The sequence below is a fragment of the Triticum dicoccoides genome, chromosome 2A (assembly GCF_002162155.2).
Source record: "Triticum dicoccoides isolate Atlit2015 ecotype Zavitan chromosome 2A, WEW_v2.0, whole genome shotgun sequence".
NCBI classification, from domain to species: domain Eukaryota; kingdom Viridiplantae; phylum Streptophyta; class Magnoliopsida; order Poales; family Poaceae; genus Triticum; species Triticum dicoccoides.
This window is the reverse complement of record NC_041382.1, coordinates 430,089,911-430,105,050: the sequence shown is the minus strand read 5'-3', so window position 1 is coordinate 430,105,050 and position 15,140 is coordinate 430,089,911.

The window sequence follows — 15,140 nt, the reverse complement described above, 5'->3', positions numbered from 1 at the left end:
GCGCCCTTCACCCTCGTGGGCCCCCTGTTGCTCCACCGACGTACTTCTTCCTCCGATATATACCCACGTACCCCCAAACGATCAGATACGGAGTCAAAACCCTAATTCCACCGCCGTAACTTTCTGTATCCACGAGATCCCATATTGGGGCCTGTTCCGGAGCTCCGTCGGAGGGGGCATCGATCACGGAGGGCTTCTACATCAACACCATAGCCCCTCCGATGAAGTGTGAGTAGTTTACCTCAGACCTATGGGTCCATAGTTAGTAGCTAGATGGCTTCTTCTCTCTTTTTGGATCTCAATACAATGTTCTCCCCCTCTCTTGTGGAGATCTATTCGATGTAATCTTCTTTTTGCGGTGTGTTTGTTGAGACCGATGAATTGTGGGTTTATGATCAAGTCTATCTATGAATAATATTTGAATCTTCTTTGAATTCTTTTATGTATGATTGGTTATCTTTGCAAGGCTCTTCGAATTATCAGTTTGGTTTGGCCTACTAGATTGATATTTCTTGCAATGGGAGAAGTGCTTAGCTTTGGGTTCAATCTTGCGGTATCCTTTCCCGGTGATAGTAAGGGCAGCAAGGCACGTATTGTATTGTTGCCATCGAGGATAACAAGATGGGGTTTTCTTCATATTGCATGAGTCTATCCCTCTACATCATGTCATCTTGCTTAAGGCGCTACTCTGTTTTTAACTTAATACTCTAGATGCATGCTGGATAGCGGTCGATGAGTGGAGTAATAGTAGTAGATGCAGGCAGGAGTCAGTCTACTTGTCTCAGACGTGATGCCTATATACATGACATACCTAGATATTCTCATAACTATGCTCAATTCTGTCAATTGCTCAACAATAATTTGTTCACCCACCGTAGAATACTTGTGCTCTCGAGAGAAGCCACTAGTGAAACCTATGCCCCCCGAGTCTTTCTTTATCATATCAATCTCCTACTACTTAGTTATTTACTTTGCCATTTACTTTGCCTTTATTTCACTTTGCATCTTTATCATAAAAATACCAAAAATATTATCTTATCATATCTATCAGATCTCACTCTCGTAAGTGGCCCTATAGGGATTGACAACCCTATTTGCGTTGGTTGCAAGGATTTATTTGTTTTGTGCAGGTGCAAGGGACTAGCGCGTAGCCTCCTACTGGATTGATACCTTGGTTCTCAAAAACTGAGGGAAATACTTACGCTACTTTGCTGCATCATCCCTTCCTCTTCGGGGAAAACCAACGCAGTGCTAAAAGAGGTAGCAAGAACGATTTCTGGCACCGTTGCCGGGGAGGTCTACGCAAAAGTCAACAAACCAAGTACCCATCACATACCCTTATCTCCCGCATTACATTATTTGCCATTTGCCTCTCGTTTTCCTCTCCCCCACTTCACCCTTGCCGTTTTATTTGCCCTCTCTCTCTATCCTCCCTCTATTTGCCTCTTTTTGCCCGCTTGCTTTTTGTTTGCTTGTGTGTTAGTTTGCTTGCCTGTCACGATGGCTCAAGATAATACTAAATTGTGTGACTTCACCAACACCAACAACAATGATTTTATTAGCACTCCGATTGCTCCTCTTACCGATCCTGAATCTTGTGAAATTAATGCTGCTTTGCTGAATCTTGTTATGAAAGATTCGTTCTCCGACCTTCCTAGTGAAGATGCCGCTACCCATCTAAATAGCTTCGTTGATTTGTGTGACATGCAAAAGAAGAAATATGTGGATAGTGATATTGTTAAATTGAAGCTATTTCCTTTTTCGCTTAGAGATCATGCTAAAGCTTGGTTTTCGTCTTTGCCTAAATATAGTATTGATTCATGGAACAAGTGCAAAGATGCTTTTATCTCTAAGTATTTTCCTCCTGCTAAGATCATCTCTCTTAGAGACAATATAATGAACTTTAAGCAACTTGATCATGAACATGTTGCACAAGCTTGGGAGAGAATGAAATTAATGATACGTAATTGCCCTACTCATGGTTTAAATTTATGGATGGTTATACAAAAATTTTATGCCGTATTGAATTTTGCTTCTAGAAATCTTTTAGATTCGGTCGCGGGAGGCACTTTTATGGAAATCACTTTAGGAGAAGCTACTAAACTCCTAGATAATATTATGGTTAATTATTCTCAATGTCATACTGAAAGATCTACTAATAAAAAGGTGCATGCGATAGAAGAAATTAATGCTCTGAGTGGAAAGATGGATGAACTTATGAAATTATTTGCTAATAAGAGTATTTCTTCTGATCCTAATGATATGCCCTTGTCTACTTTGATTGAGAATAATAATGAATCTATGGGTGTGAATTTTGTTGGTAGGAACAATTTTGGTAATAACACGTATAGAGGAAATTTCAACCCTAGGCCTTATCCTAGTAATCCCTCTAATAATTATGGTAATTCCTACAACAATTCTTATGGAAATTATAATAAGATGCCCTCTGATTTTGAATCTAATATTAAAGAATTTATCATTTCGCAAAAGAATTTTAATGCTATGATTGAAGAAAAATTGCTTAAGATTGATGATTTGGCTAGGAACATTGATAGAATTGCTCTTGATGTTGATTCTTTGAAACTTAGATCTATTCCACCTAAGCATGATATCAACGAGTCTCTCAAAGCCATGAGAATTTCCATTGATGAGTGCAAAGAAAGAACCGCTAGGATGCGTCCTAAGAAAGATGCCTTTATAAAAGCGTGTTCTTCTAGTTCCTATGAAAATAATGATGAAGATCTAAAAGTTATTGATGTGTCCCCTATTAAATCTTTGTTTTGCAATATGAATCTTGATAATGATGGGACTGAATATGATCCACCTTTACCTAGAAGGCGTTCCAAGAATTCTGAATCTTTTGATCTTGATGCTAAATTTGATAAAAGTGGGATTGAAGAAATTAAAACCCTAGATGTTGCTAAACCCACTATTATGGATTTCAAGGAATTTAACTATGAAAATTGCTCTTTGATTGATTGTATTTCCTTGTTGCAATCCGTGCTAAATTCTCCTCACGCTTATAGTCAAAATAAAGCATTTACTAAACATATTGTTGATGCCTTGATGCAATCTTATGAAGAAAAACTTGAATTGGAAGTTTCTATCCCTAGAAAACTTTATGATGAGTGGGAACCAACTATTAAAATTAAAATTAAAGATCATGAATGCTATGCTTTATGTGATTTGGGTTCTAGTGTTTCCACGATTCCAAAGACTTTGTGTGATTTGTTAGGTTTCCGTGATTTTGATGATTGCTCTCTAAACTTGCACCTTGCGGATTCCACTATTAAGAAACCTATGGGAAGAATTAATGATGTTCTTATTGTTGCAAATAGGAATTATGTGCCCGTAGGTTTTATCGTTCTTGACATAGATTGCAATCCTTCATGTCCTATTATTCTTGGTAGACCTTTCCTTAGAACGATTGGTGCAATTATTGATATGAAGGAAGGAAATATTTGTAACGCCCTCGATGCGGCTATATCTCCTACGTGTCGAAGCACGACTTAGAGGCATAACAGCATTGAAAGCAATGTTGCGAGTGAGGTAATCTTCACAACAACCCATGTAAATAAATAAAGGGGAAAGGTACATAGTTGGCTTACACTTGCCACGTCACACAAATTCATAAATAAGTCATTACATTCATCCAATACACTCAGGGTCCGACTACGGTACTAAAATAAAGATCAACCCCCAAATGCGACAAAGTCCCCGATCGCCCCAACTGGGCACCACTACTGATCATCTGGGAAAGACACATAGTAACGACGAGAGTCTTCACCGAACTCCCACTTAATCTCGGTCATATCATCTGGAGCGGTATCATCGGTCCCTGCATCTGGTTCTGGAAGTAATCTATGAGTCACGGGGACTCAGCAGTCTCACACCCTCGCGATCAAGACTATTTAAGCTTATAGGTAAGGTAAAGGTTTGAGGTGGAGCTGCAGCAAGCGACTAGCATATATGGTGGCTAACATATTCGCAAAAGAGAGCGAGAAGAGAAGGAAAAAGCACGGTCGAACAACTATGATCAAGAAGTGATCCTAGAACAACCTACGTCAAGCATTACTCCAACACCGTGTTCGCTTCCCGGACTCCGCCGAGAAGAGACCATCACGGTTACACACGCGGTTGATGCATTTTAATTAAGTTAAGTTTCAGGTTATCTACAGCCGGACATTAACAAATTCCCATCTGCCCATAACCGCGGGCACGGCTTTCAAAAGTTCAAATCCCTGCAGGGGAGTCCCAACTTAGCCCATCACAAGCTCTCACGTTCAACGAAGGATATTCCTTCTCCCAAGACAATCCGATCAGACTCGGCATCCCAGTTACAAGACATCCTCGACAATGGTAAAACAAGTCCAGCAACACCGCCCGAATGTGCCGACAAATCCCGATAGGAGCTGCACATATCTCGTTCTCGGGGCACACTCAGATGAGACTAGCTACAAGTAAAACAAACCCTCAAGTTTCCCCGAGGTGGCCCAGTAGGCAGCTCAATCGGACCAACACTCAAAGGAGCACTGGCCCAGGGGGTTTAAATAAAGATGACCCTCGGGCTCCGGAAACCCAAGGGAAAACGAGGCTAGGTGGCGAATGGTAAAACCAAGGTTGGGCATTGCTGGAGGAGTTTTATTCAAGGCGAACTGTCAAGGGGTTCCCATTATAACCCAACCGTGTAAGGAACGCAAAAATCCGGGAACATAACACCGATATGAAGGAAACTAGGGCGGCAAGAGTGGAACAAAACACTAGGCATAAGGCCGAGCCTTCCACCCTTTACCAAGTATATAGGTGCATTAAGATAAACAAGATAATATTGTGATATCCCAACAATAAACATGTTCCAACAAGGAACGATCTCCAATCTTCACCTGCAACTAGCAACGCTATAAGAGGGGCTGAGCAAAGCGGTAACATAGCCAAACAACGGTTTGCTAGGATATGGTGGGTTAGAGGTTTGACATGGCAATATGGGAGACATGATAAGCAAGTGGTAGGTATCGTAGCATATGCATAGCAAAAGAGCGAGCATCTAGCAAGCAAAGATAGAAGTGATTTCGAGGGTACGGTCATCTTGCCTGCAAAGTACTCAGAGTTGCCTTGATCCTCGTAAGTGTAATCAACGGGCTCCTCGTTCACGAACTCGTCTTCCGGATCTACCCAAGCAAGAACAACAAGCAAAAGAACACAATCAACCACGTGCAATGCTCAAGCAATATGATGCAAACATGGTATGATATGCGGGATGCGGTATGTGATGCATATGCAAGATTTGGAAAGGAATGATTGAACCTGGCCTCAACTTGGAATTCCAAGAGTTCCACTGGAAAGGTGAGGTGATTTCGGTCGAAATCGATATAAAGATCACCGGAATCGGATGCACGGTTTGGAAATGGCAAGCAAAACAAATATGGCACCGGTCTGCGATAATCAGCAAGTGACCAACTAAATGCATCAAGATAAATATGCTATAGCACTCAAACATGACAACAAAATACATGGCAGAGATCCACTCATGATGCTTAACAAAAGATGAACACTGAGCTACAGCTAATTCATCCATTAACAGGTTCAAACAAGCATGGCAAAAGTGCAAATGATAACAGGTTCCAGACTTGGTGAAATTAACACAAGTCAGGAATTTTATCATCAGGAAGCAAACTTTAGAGCATGAAAACTACAAGCTACAGGAACATATCATGGCAAAGCAAGGCAGGGCATGAAGCTACTCTAAGCATATAACAAAAGTCCCTTAGTGACCATGATCCAAAAGGGATCAGAAAATACAATTGCAAGCATGCGAACATAGCAAAAACATAAACAGATTCAGACTTGGTGAAAAACTGGAGCATGCAAAACAGTTAACGAGTAGGCATGTTTACGAGCTCGATGCACTCACTACAGAGCATGGCATGACAAACTAAGAACACACCCATGAAGAAGACATGGCATAGAAGCTATACATGGCAAGAACAACATCATAGCATGCACGGAACAATAGAAACAACCTCAGCAAAATCGCTAAACATGTTAACAATCTGCCAGAACATTTTATAGCGAAAGTAGAGCTCGATTGACTCAAGCTAGGATGCTCCATAATTTCAAACAAATACATGGATGGATAGATCACCACAATATTAAGAAAACATCTTTGTTGATCATCCTCAAAAGAGGCACGGATCACTAGGAAACAACATGAACATATAGCATAAAAACAAAATCAGGACAAGGACTTAGTGAAATTTGAAGTCCCTAAAATCAGCATCATTGAGTAAGCTACTTTGCATGCTTGTGCTAGTCACCACAAGGATCACAAAAATACATGGCATACACCCCTGTAAAGATGGCATGGCATTCTAGAAAACACATGTAGAGCTCAGGATCATAGCATGCACACATTAATCGTGACAAAAATGACAAAAGGCCATTTGCTGAAACAGATCTGCAACTTTCCTCACATAGCCCTCTACCAACAGCATTTCGGGCATCAAGAAGAGCTCAAATGAAAATGATGCAATGAGATGAAATGATGTACTCTTTGAGGCGAATATTTTGATATGCTACACGCACAAATCGGAGCTACGGATGCAGAGTTATGGCATGATGAAGATTGAAAAATATTAGTGTTTCGGGAGGAAAAAGTCAACCCTCGCATTTTTGGATCTGGATCAGGCCGGGCGGTTACTGTAGCACGTACACGTCTCCCGAGGTTCGTCGGCCAGAGAATGAGCGAGACGTCGCCGGAGACGACGAGGGAGGCCGGAGGAGGTGCGCCGGCGAGGAGAGGAAGAGGCGGCGGGGCGGCGCGCCTTGGTGGTGGTGCGGCGACGCGGTGGCGGCGGTCGGGCGGTGAGCTGGGCGGCGCCGGCGGATGAAGGAGGTGGCACGCTCTCGCCGGTGAGAGGAGGAGGCGACCGGCAAGAGGAAGCGGCGCAGCGAGGCGAACCGGGCGCGGGCGGCGGAGCGAAGGAGGCGGGCGGTGCGCGCCTTGGGCCGGGGAGGGCCCGCCCTGGGCCGAGCGGGCTGGCGGCGGAGGGAGGCAGGCGGCGCCACGTGGCAGCGCTCCACTGGCTGCGGGCGGCGGCGGCAACTCGTCCGGTGGGAACCGGACGTGTCCGGTGGCGGAGATGGAATTTTTTATGGTTTAGGGGGGAAATGATCCGGAATTTCGGGGAGGGGGTGCTCTTTTATAGGTGGAAGGAGCTAGGAAGCTCCAAATGAGGTGTGGTTTGTGGCCACACGATCGTGATCGAACGCTCTAGATGATGGAAGGGGTTTAGGTGGGTTTTGGGCCACTTTGGAGGGGTGTTGGGCTGCAACACACACGAGGCCTTTTCGGTTCCTCTATTAACCGTTGGCGTATCAAACGAAGTCCAAATGGCACGAAACTTGACAGGCGGTCTACCAGTAGTAAACCAAGGCCGCATCACAAGTCTCAGTCCAATCCGAAACCGTTTAACCCCCACACACGAAAAGAGGTAGAAAGGGACACCGGAGGACATAGGAGCGCCGGAATGGAAAACAGACAACGGGGAAAATGCTCGGATGCATGAGACGAACACGTATGCAAATGCAATGCACATGATGACATGATATCCGATGCATGAAAAAGACAAAAACACACGGAGACAAAAACCCAACAACGAGGAAATAAAATAACTTAGGGCCGGAAACGGCAAGAGTTGGAGTACAAATAAGGTAAATTACATCCGGGGTGTTACAATAGTAGATTCCAATTTCCATTAAGGAAAGACATGGAACACTTTACTAGAAAGAAAATTAAATTACCTTATGAATCTATTATGAGATCCACTTATGGATTGCCTACCAAAGATGGCAATACCTAGATCTATTCTTGCTTGTTATGCCTAGCTAGGGGCGTTAAACGATAGCGCTTGTTGGGAGGCAACTCAATTTTATTTTTATTACTTGCTTTTTTCTCCTGTTTAGTAATAAATAAATTATCTAGCCTCTGTTTTGGTTGTGTCTTTTCTGTTTAGTTATTGTTTGTGCCAAGTAGAACCGTTGGGAAGACTTGGGGAAAGTCTTGTTGAACTTGCTGTAAAAAACAGAAACTTTAGCGCTCACGAGAACTGCTGTCATTTTTATTTGGAAAGTGATATTTAGTTAATTATTTTTGAATATTATTAATAGATAAATTCCTCACGTCCAGAAATTTATTTTATAATTTTTGGGGTTCCATATCTTGTGCTAGCTACAGATTACTACAGACTGTTCTGTTTTTGACAGATTCTGTTTTTCGTGTGTTGTTTGCTTATTTTGATGAATCTATGGCTAGTAAAATAGTTTATAAACCATAGAGAAGTTGGAGTACAGTAGGCATAACACCCATATAAATAAATAATGAGTTCATTATAGTACCCTGAAGTGGTCTTTTGTTTTCTTTCACTAACAGAGCTCACGAGATTTTCTACTTTAAGTTTTGTGTTGTGAAGTTTTCAAGTTTTGGGTAAAGATTTGATGGATTATGGAACAAGGAGTGCCAAGAGCCTAAGCTTGGGGATGACCATGGCACCCCAATATAATCTAAGGACACCTAAAAGCCAAAGCTTGGGGATGCCCCGGAAGGCATCCCCTCTTTCGTCTACTTCTATCGGTAACTTTACTTGGAGCTATATTTTTATTCGCCACATGATATGTGTTTTGCTTGGAGTGTCTTGTATTATTTGAGTTTTTTCTTGTTAGTTTACCACAATCATCCTTGCTGTACACACCTTTTGAGAGAGCCATACATGATTTGGAATTTGTTAGAATACTCTATGTGCTTCGCTTATATCTTTTGAGTTATATAATTTTGCTCTAGTGCTTAACTTATATCTTTTAGAGCACGGTGGTGGATTTGTTTTATAGAAACTATTGATCTCTCATGCTTCACTTAGATTATTTTGAGAGTATTAATAACATGGTAATTTGCTTAAAATCCTAATATGCTTGGTATGCAAGATTAATAATAAACTCTCTTATGACTGTGTTGAATACTAAGAGAAGTTTGATGCTTGATGATTGTTTTGAGACATGGAGGTAATAATATCAAAGTCGTGCTAGTTGAGTAGTTGTGAAATTGAGAAATACTTGTGTTGAGGTTTGCAAGTCCCGTAGCATGCACGTATGGCAAACGTTATGCAACAAATTTGAAACATGAGGTGTTATTTGATTGTCTTCCTTATGAGTGGCGGTCGGGGACGAGCGATGGTTTTTTCCTACCAATCTACCCCCCTAGGAGCATGCGCGTAGTACCAAGGTTTTTGATGACTTGTAGATTTTTGAAATAAGTATGTGAGTTCTTTATGACTAATGCTGATTCCATGGATTATACGCACTCTCACCCTTCCATCCTTGCTAGCCTCTTCGGTACCGGGCATTGCCCTTTCTCACATTGAGAGTTGGCGCAAACTTCGCCGGTGCATCCAAACCCCATGATATGATACGCTCTTTCACACATAAACCTACTTATATCTTCCTCAGAACAGCCACCATACCTACCTATTATGGCATTTCCATAGCCATTCCGAGATATATTGCCATGCAACTTTCCATCATTCCGTTCATCATGACACATTCATCATTGTCATATTGCTTAGCATGGTCATGTAGTTGACATAGTATTGTGGCAAAGCCACCATTCATGATTATTTAATACATGTCACTTTTGGTCCATTACATATCCCGGTACACCGCTGGAGGCATTCATATAGAGTCATCTTTGTTCTAGTATCGAGTTGTAAATAAATAGAAGTGTGATGATCATCATTTTTTAGAGCATTGTCCCAAGTGAGGAATAAAAAAAGAGAAGGCCCAAAAAAAGAGAGAAGGCCCCAAAAAAAGAGAAAGGCCATAAAAAAGAAAAGGCCCAAAGGAAAAAGAAAGAAAATGAGAGAAAATGAGAGAAGGGACAATGTTACTATCCTTTGCCACACTTGTGCTTCAAAGTAGCACCATGATCTTCATAGTAGAGAGTCTCTCATGTTATCACTTTCATATACTAGTGGGCAATTTTCATTATAGAACTTGGCTTGTATATTCCAACAATGGGCCTCCTCAAGTACCCTAGGTCTTCGTGAGCAAGCAAGTTGGATGCACACCCACTAGTTTCTTTTATTGAGCTTTCATACATTTATAGCTCTAGTGCATCGGTTGCATGGCAACCCCTACTCCTTGCATCAACATCAATCGGTGGGCATCTCCATAGCCCATTGATTAGCCTCGTTGATGTGAGACTTTCTCCTTTTTTGTCTTCTCCACATAAGCCCCCTCATTATATTCTATTCCACCTATGGTGCTATGTCCATGGCTCGCGCTCATATATTGCGTGAAAGATTATAGGTTTGAGATTACTAAAGTATGAAACAATTGCTTGGCTTGTCATCGGATTGTGCATGATGATAGCATTCTTGTGTGACGAAAATGAAACATGACTAAACCATATGATTTTGTAGGGATGAACTTTCTTTGGCCATGTTATTTTGAGAAGACATAATTTCTTAGTTAGTATGCTTGAAGTATTATCATTTTTATGTTAATATGAACGTTTGTCTTGAATCTTTTGGATCTGAATATTCATACCACAATTAAGAAGAATTACATTAAAATTATGCTAAGTAGCACTCCGCATAAAAAATTCTGTTTTTATCATTTACCTACTCGAGGACGAGCAAGAATTAAGCTTGGGGATGCTTGATACGTCTCCAACGTATCTATAATTTTTGATTGCTCCATGCTATATTATCTACTGTTTTGGACATTATTGGGCTTCATTATCCACTTTTATATTATTTTTGGGACTAACCTATTAACCGGAGGCCCATCCCAGAATTGTTGTTTTTTGCCTGTTTTAGGGTTTCGAAGAAAAGGAATATCAAACGGAGTCCAAACGGAATGAAACCTTCGGGAACGTGATTTTCTCATCGAATACAACTCAGGAGACTTGGACCCTACGTCAAGCCACGTAATAGGAGGCCACGAGGTAGGGGGCGCGCCTCCCCCCAGGGGCGCCCTCCACCCTCGTGGGCCCCTTGTTGCTCCACCGATGTACTTCTTCCTCCTATATATACCCACCACTACAAAAAAATACACTTCTGTGATGATACGTGTTTGTCACAGTAGGTCGCGTTTTTTGTCATGCATGTACATCCATGACAAATTTATGACAGAATCAAGATGGTCATACTTGTGCTGTCGTAGAAGTGTTCCATGACATTACCAAAATTATCATCACGGAAGTGTCCACTTCCATGACGATAAATCGCGCGTCACAGAAGTGCTTTCGTCAAGGGTGACCGACACGTGGCATCCACCATAACGGAACGCCGTTAAGCTATCGGGTCGGGTTTTGGATCCGATAACCCGTTAACAGCCCTGACCAATGGGGATTTTCCACGTGTAAAATCATCATTGGCTAGAGGAAACACATGTCGGCTCATCGTTGGGACAGATGTCATCCACTCATTGGACAGGAGGCTCCTATGATAGGTTGACACGTGGCACAACCCAACAGTGGCCCATTCCGGTGAAAAAGGCCGACCCAGTAAAAATTAGCAGGCCGGCCCATATAAGGCCTACTTGTGTCAGGTCCATTTAAGCTCACGGCCCATACGAGATGTGCCAATTCGGCCCGTTAAAGATTTGATACCATTGTAGCCCATCGTCAGTTCGAGCCCGTTAACAGCCCGCTATATATTTGGGCTCAATATCGGCTCGATGAGATTTCAGCCTGTTAACGGCCCATTTAATGGATGGGCCAATTTTCAGGATGTACATCTTTCAGCCTTTTAGTGACCCATTTAAATGTTGGGCTAATTTCCGGCCCGGTGTGTCTTTCAGCCTGTTGACGGCCCATAAATCTGATGGGCCATTTGTAGTCCGACCTGAGTTTCGGCCTTTTAGCGGCCCATTTAAGTGTTGGGCCAATTTCTGGCCCGGTGTCACTTTCAGCCTGTTGACGGCCCATAAATCAGGTGGGCCAATTGTAGTCGGACCTGAGTTTTGGCCTTTTAGCGACCCATTTAAGTGTTGGGCCAATTCCCGGCCCTGTGTGCCTTTCGACCTGTTAACGGGCCATAAATGAGTTGGGCCATTTGTAGTCGGGCCTTAGTTTTGGCCTCTTAACGGCCCATGCCCTTCATGGTCCAATACCAGCCCGGTTTCTCTTTCGGCCTGCTAAAGGCACACAACACAGTTGGGCCGTTTACAATACGACCTGACTTTCGGCCTCTTAGGGGCCCATGCTCTTCATGGTCCAATACAAGCCCGCTACCTCTTTTGGCCTGCTAAAGGCCTACAGTATAGTTGGGCCATATGTAGCCCAAACTTAGTAACAGCCTGTTAACGGCCCGTGAAATAAATTGGGGCCACCTGTTGCCCGCTTCGATGTCGGCCTGTTAACGACCCGGGAGGTAAGAGGGCCGACCATTAACTTTTGGCCTAGTAACGGCCCATTAACTTAATGGGCCCACTAAAGTTTGTTCATGTCTTTAGGCCAAATTAGATAATTTGAGCCCATTACGACGAGCAAAGGTACGGCATGCAGGGAATAACGTTGCACATCCAGAATATATTACAGGAAATTACATCCACTGGGCAATCAAAGATTGATGCCAGTGCAAATAAATGAGCAGAACCTAACCATCTACAACGTCACAATCTGCAACCTCAGCATAGATGACGCCCATAAGCATGTGGGCAAGTTCTTGCTGCTTTGCCACACTGTCTCTGAAAACATTGATCAGTTGTGGTGTCGCACGACTGTGCACCTCTGATTCATCCACCATTTCCATCATTGCTTCAGCCATTAATTGGTTCACAAACATACATTTATTCCGCTGCATTCGAGCAAGAGGATACTGAACAGATTCAGATGGCGATTTTGGCAGGCTTGTATTATAGATAGTGGAGAGTGTCTTGACCACTGCATCATAACATAAATTAGGACGGGAACCAAACAGATTAATCATGAGTTATTGCCATATTACCTGGCCTAGATTTACTGGAAAGAAACAGTAGGGTTGCCTTGCTGTTTTCAGAGTTTGTCTTCTTATCTTCAGCAGCCTGCACAAAATTAACACACTAGCATTGCTATCATTGGCCAAGTCAGATAATAGGAAAGCAACATTGACACAATGAACGTTTGGGCAACTAGCCTACACCAAATTAACACAATATGGCATAGCTATCATCAGCCAGGTAAGGTAATACGAAAGCAACATTGACACAATGAATGAATGGGCAACCAGAGAAGCACTACAATTTAGTAATGTGCGTGATATGAGATAACACATTCATGCAACTCAGTACGCAAAACTACCCGGCAGTTTTCCTTACAAAAATCAACATTGGCGCCTTTAACATTTTGCTACAACTAATTTTAGATTAGATAAAGGTTAGATTCACGCCGATTAACAAAATACATGCTGATGTAAAAATATAGTAATATACAATAGGTACTTACATCAGCACTGGAGCACAGAGAATTCCCGCAAGATATTTTCCTCGAATACGATCCCAATGGAGGAAGTCTTATATCGTTTAACCTTATTTTCTAAAAGAGAGACGGGTAAGAAACATGTAGAAAATATGATCAGAATGCTATAAAATTTCATGATGCGAGGATACGCACACACTTCTTAGAATGGAGTTGACATTCTTTTGCTGGACTGGAGCGGACTAGTTCTTTGGCCACTGGAATCTGCTTATTATTAGTGGGAGTTGGGTTTCTTTGTGCCGGAGCAGTATCTATGAAAAATGGAGTTGGTTTATTATCTCCTGGCGTTTGGATCTTTTGCAAAGACCTGGTTTGTAACCCTTCAGATTCTAACATAGCCATCTTCCTCTTGCATGCCTTATATAGAAGAATGGTGATTCAGTTATAAAACATGCTACAGCAGAGATGTAATAGGTACTGAAGAATAGAAAGGCATGACATATTGACATGTATTCACTCCATCCAGAAATAAATGGATGGGTCTAGGCGTATTTCAATTCTAGATACATCCAGTTTTATCCATTTCTGCAACATTTAATCCGGACGGAGGGAGTATGATGTAAGAGCTAGGGATACGACAGGACAACACAGTAAAAAACACTGAAAACCCCACTACAGAACCAAAGTATCCAAACCCACTGATATGAGATAGTACACTCATGCAGCTCAGGATGCAAAACTACCAGGCAGTTTTCCTTGCAAAAATCAACATTGTGGCCTTTAATCATACATTTTGCTACAACTAAATTTAGATCAGATAAAGGTTGGATTCACGCCGATTAACAAAATACATGCTGATGTAAAAATATAGTGATATACAACAGGTACTTACATCTACATTGGAGCACAGAGCATTCCTGCAAGAATCTTTCCTCATAAACGATACCATTGCAGAAAATCTTCTATCTGTTAAGCTTATTTTCTAAAAGAGAGATGGTAAGAAACATGTAGAAAATATGATCAGCATTCTATAAAATTTCATGATGCAAGGATACGCACACGCTTCTTAGAATTGAGTTGACATATTTTTGCTGGACTGGAGCGGACTAGTTCTTTGGCCACTGGAATCTGCTTATTATCAGTAGGAGTTGGGTTTCTCTGTGATGGAGCAGTATCTATAAAAACTGGAGTTGGTTTATTATCTCCTGGCGTTTGGATCTTTTGCAAAGGCCTTGTTTGTAAGCCTTCAGATTCTAACATAGTCGTCCTCCCCTTGCATGCCTTGTATAGAAGAATGGTGCTTTAATTATAAAACATGCGCCAGCAGAGAGATGGAATAGGTACTGATGAATAGAAAGGCATGACATATTGACATGTATTCCCTCCATCCGGAAAAAATGGATGGGTCTAGGCGTATTTCAGTTCTAGATACATCCTTTTTTATCCATTTCGGCAACATGTAATCCGGACGGAGGGAGTATGGTGTAAGAGCTAGGGATACGACAGGACAACACAGCAAAAAAACACTAGTTGAATGTAAAACTATATGCTAGCGGAATACGTACAGAAATAACTAAGGCAACATACACATGTATGATTGGGAAAATAAGATGGCATTGCAACAGAGCACTAGAACAACACTTCAATGCAAAAAAACATGGTATGGTAGACAGATGAAGTACATACTGAT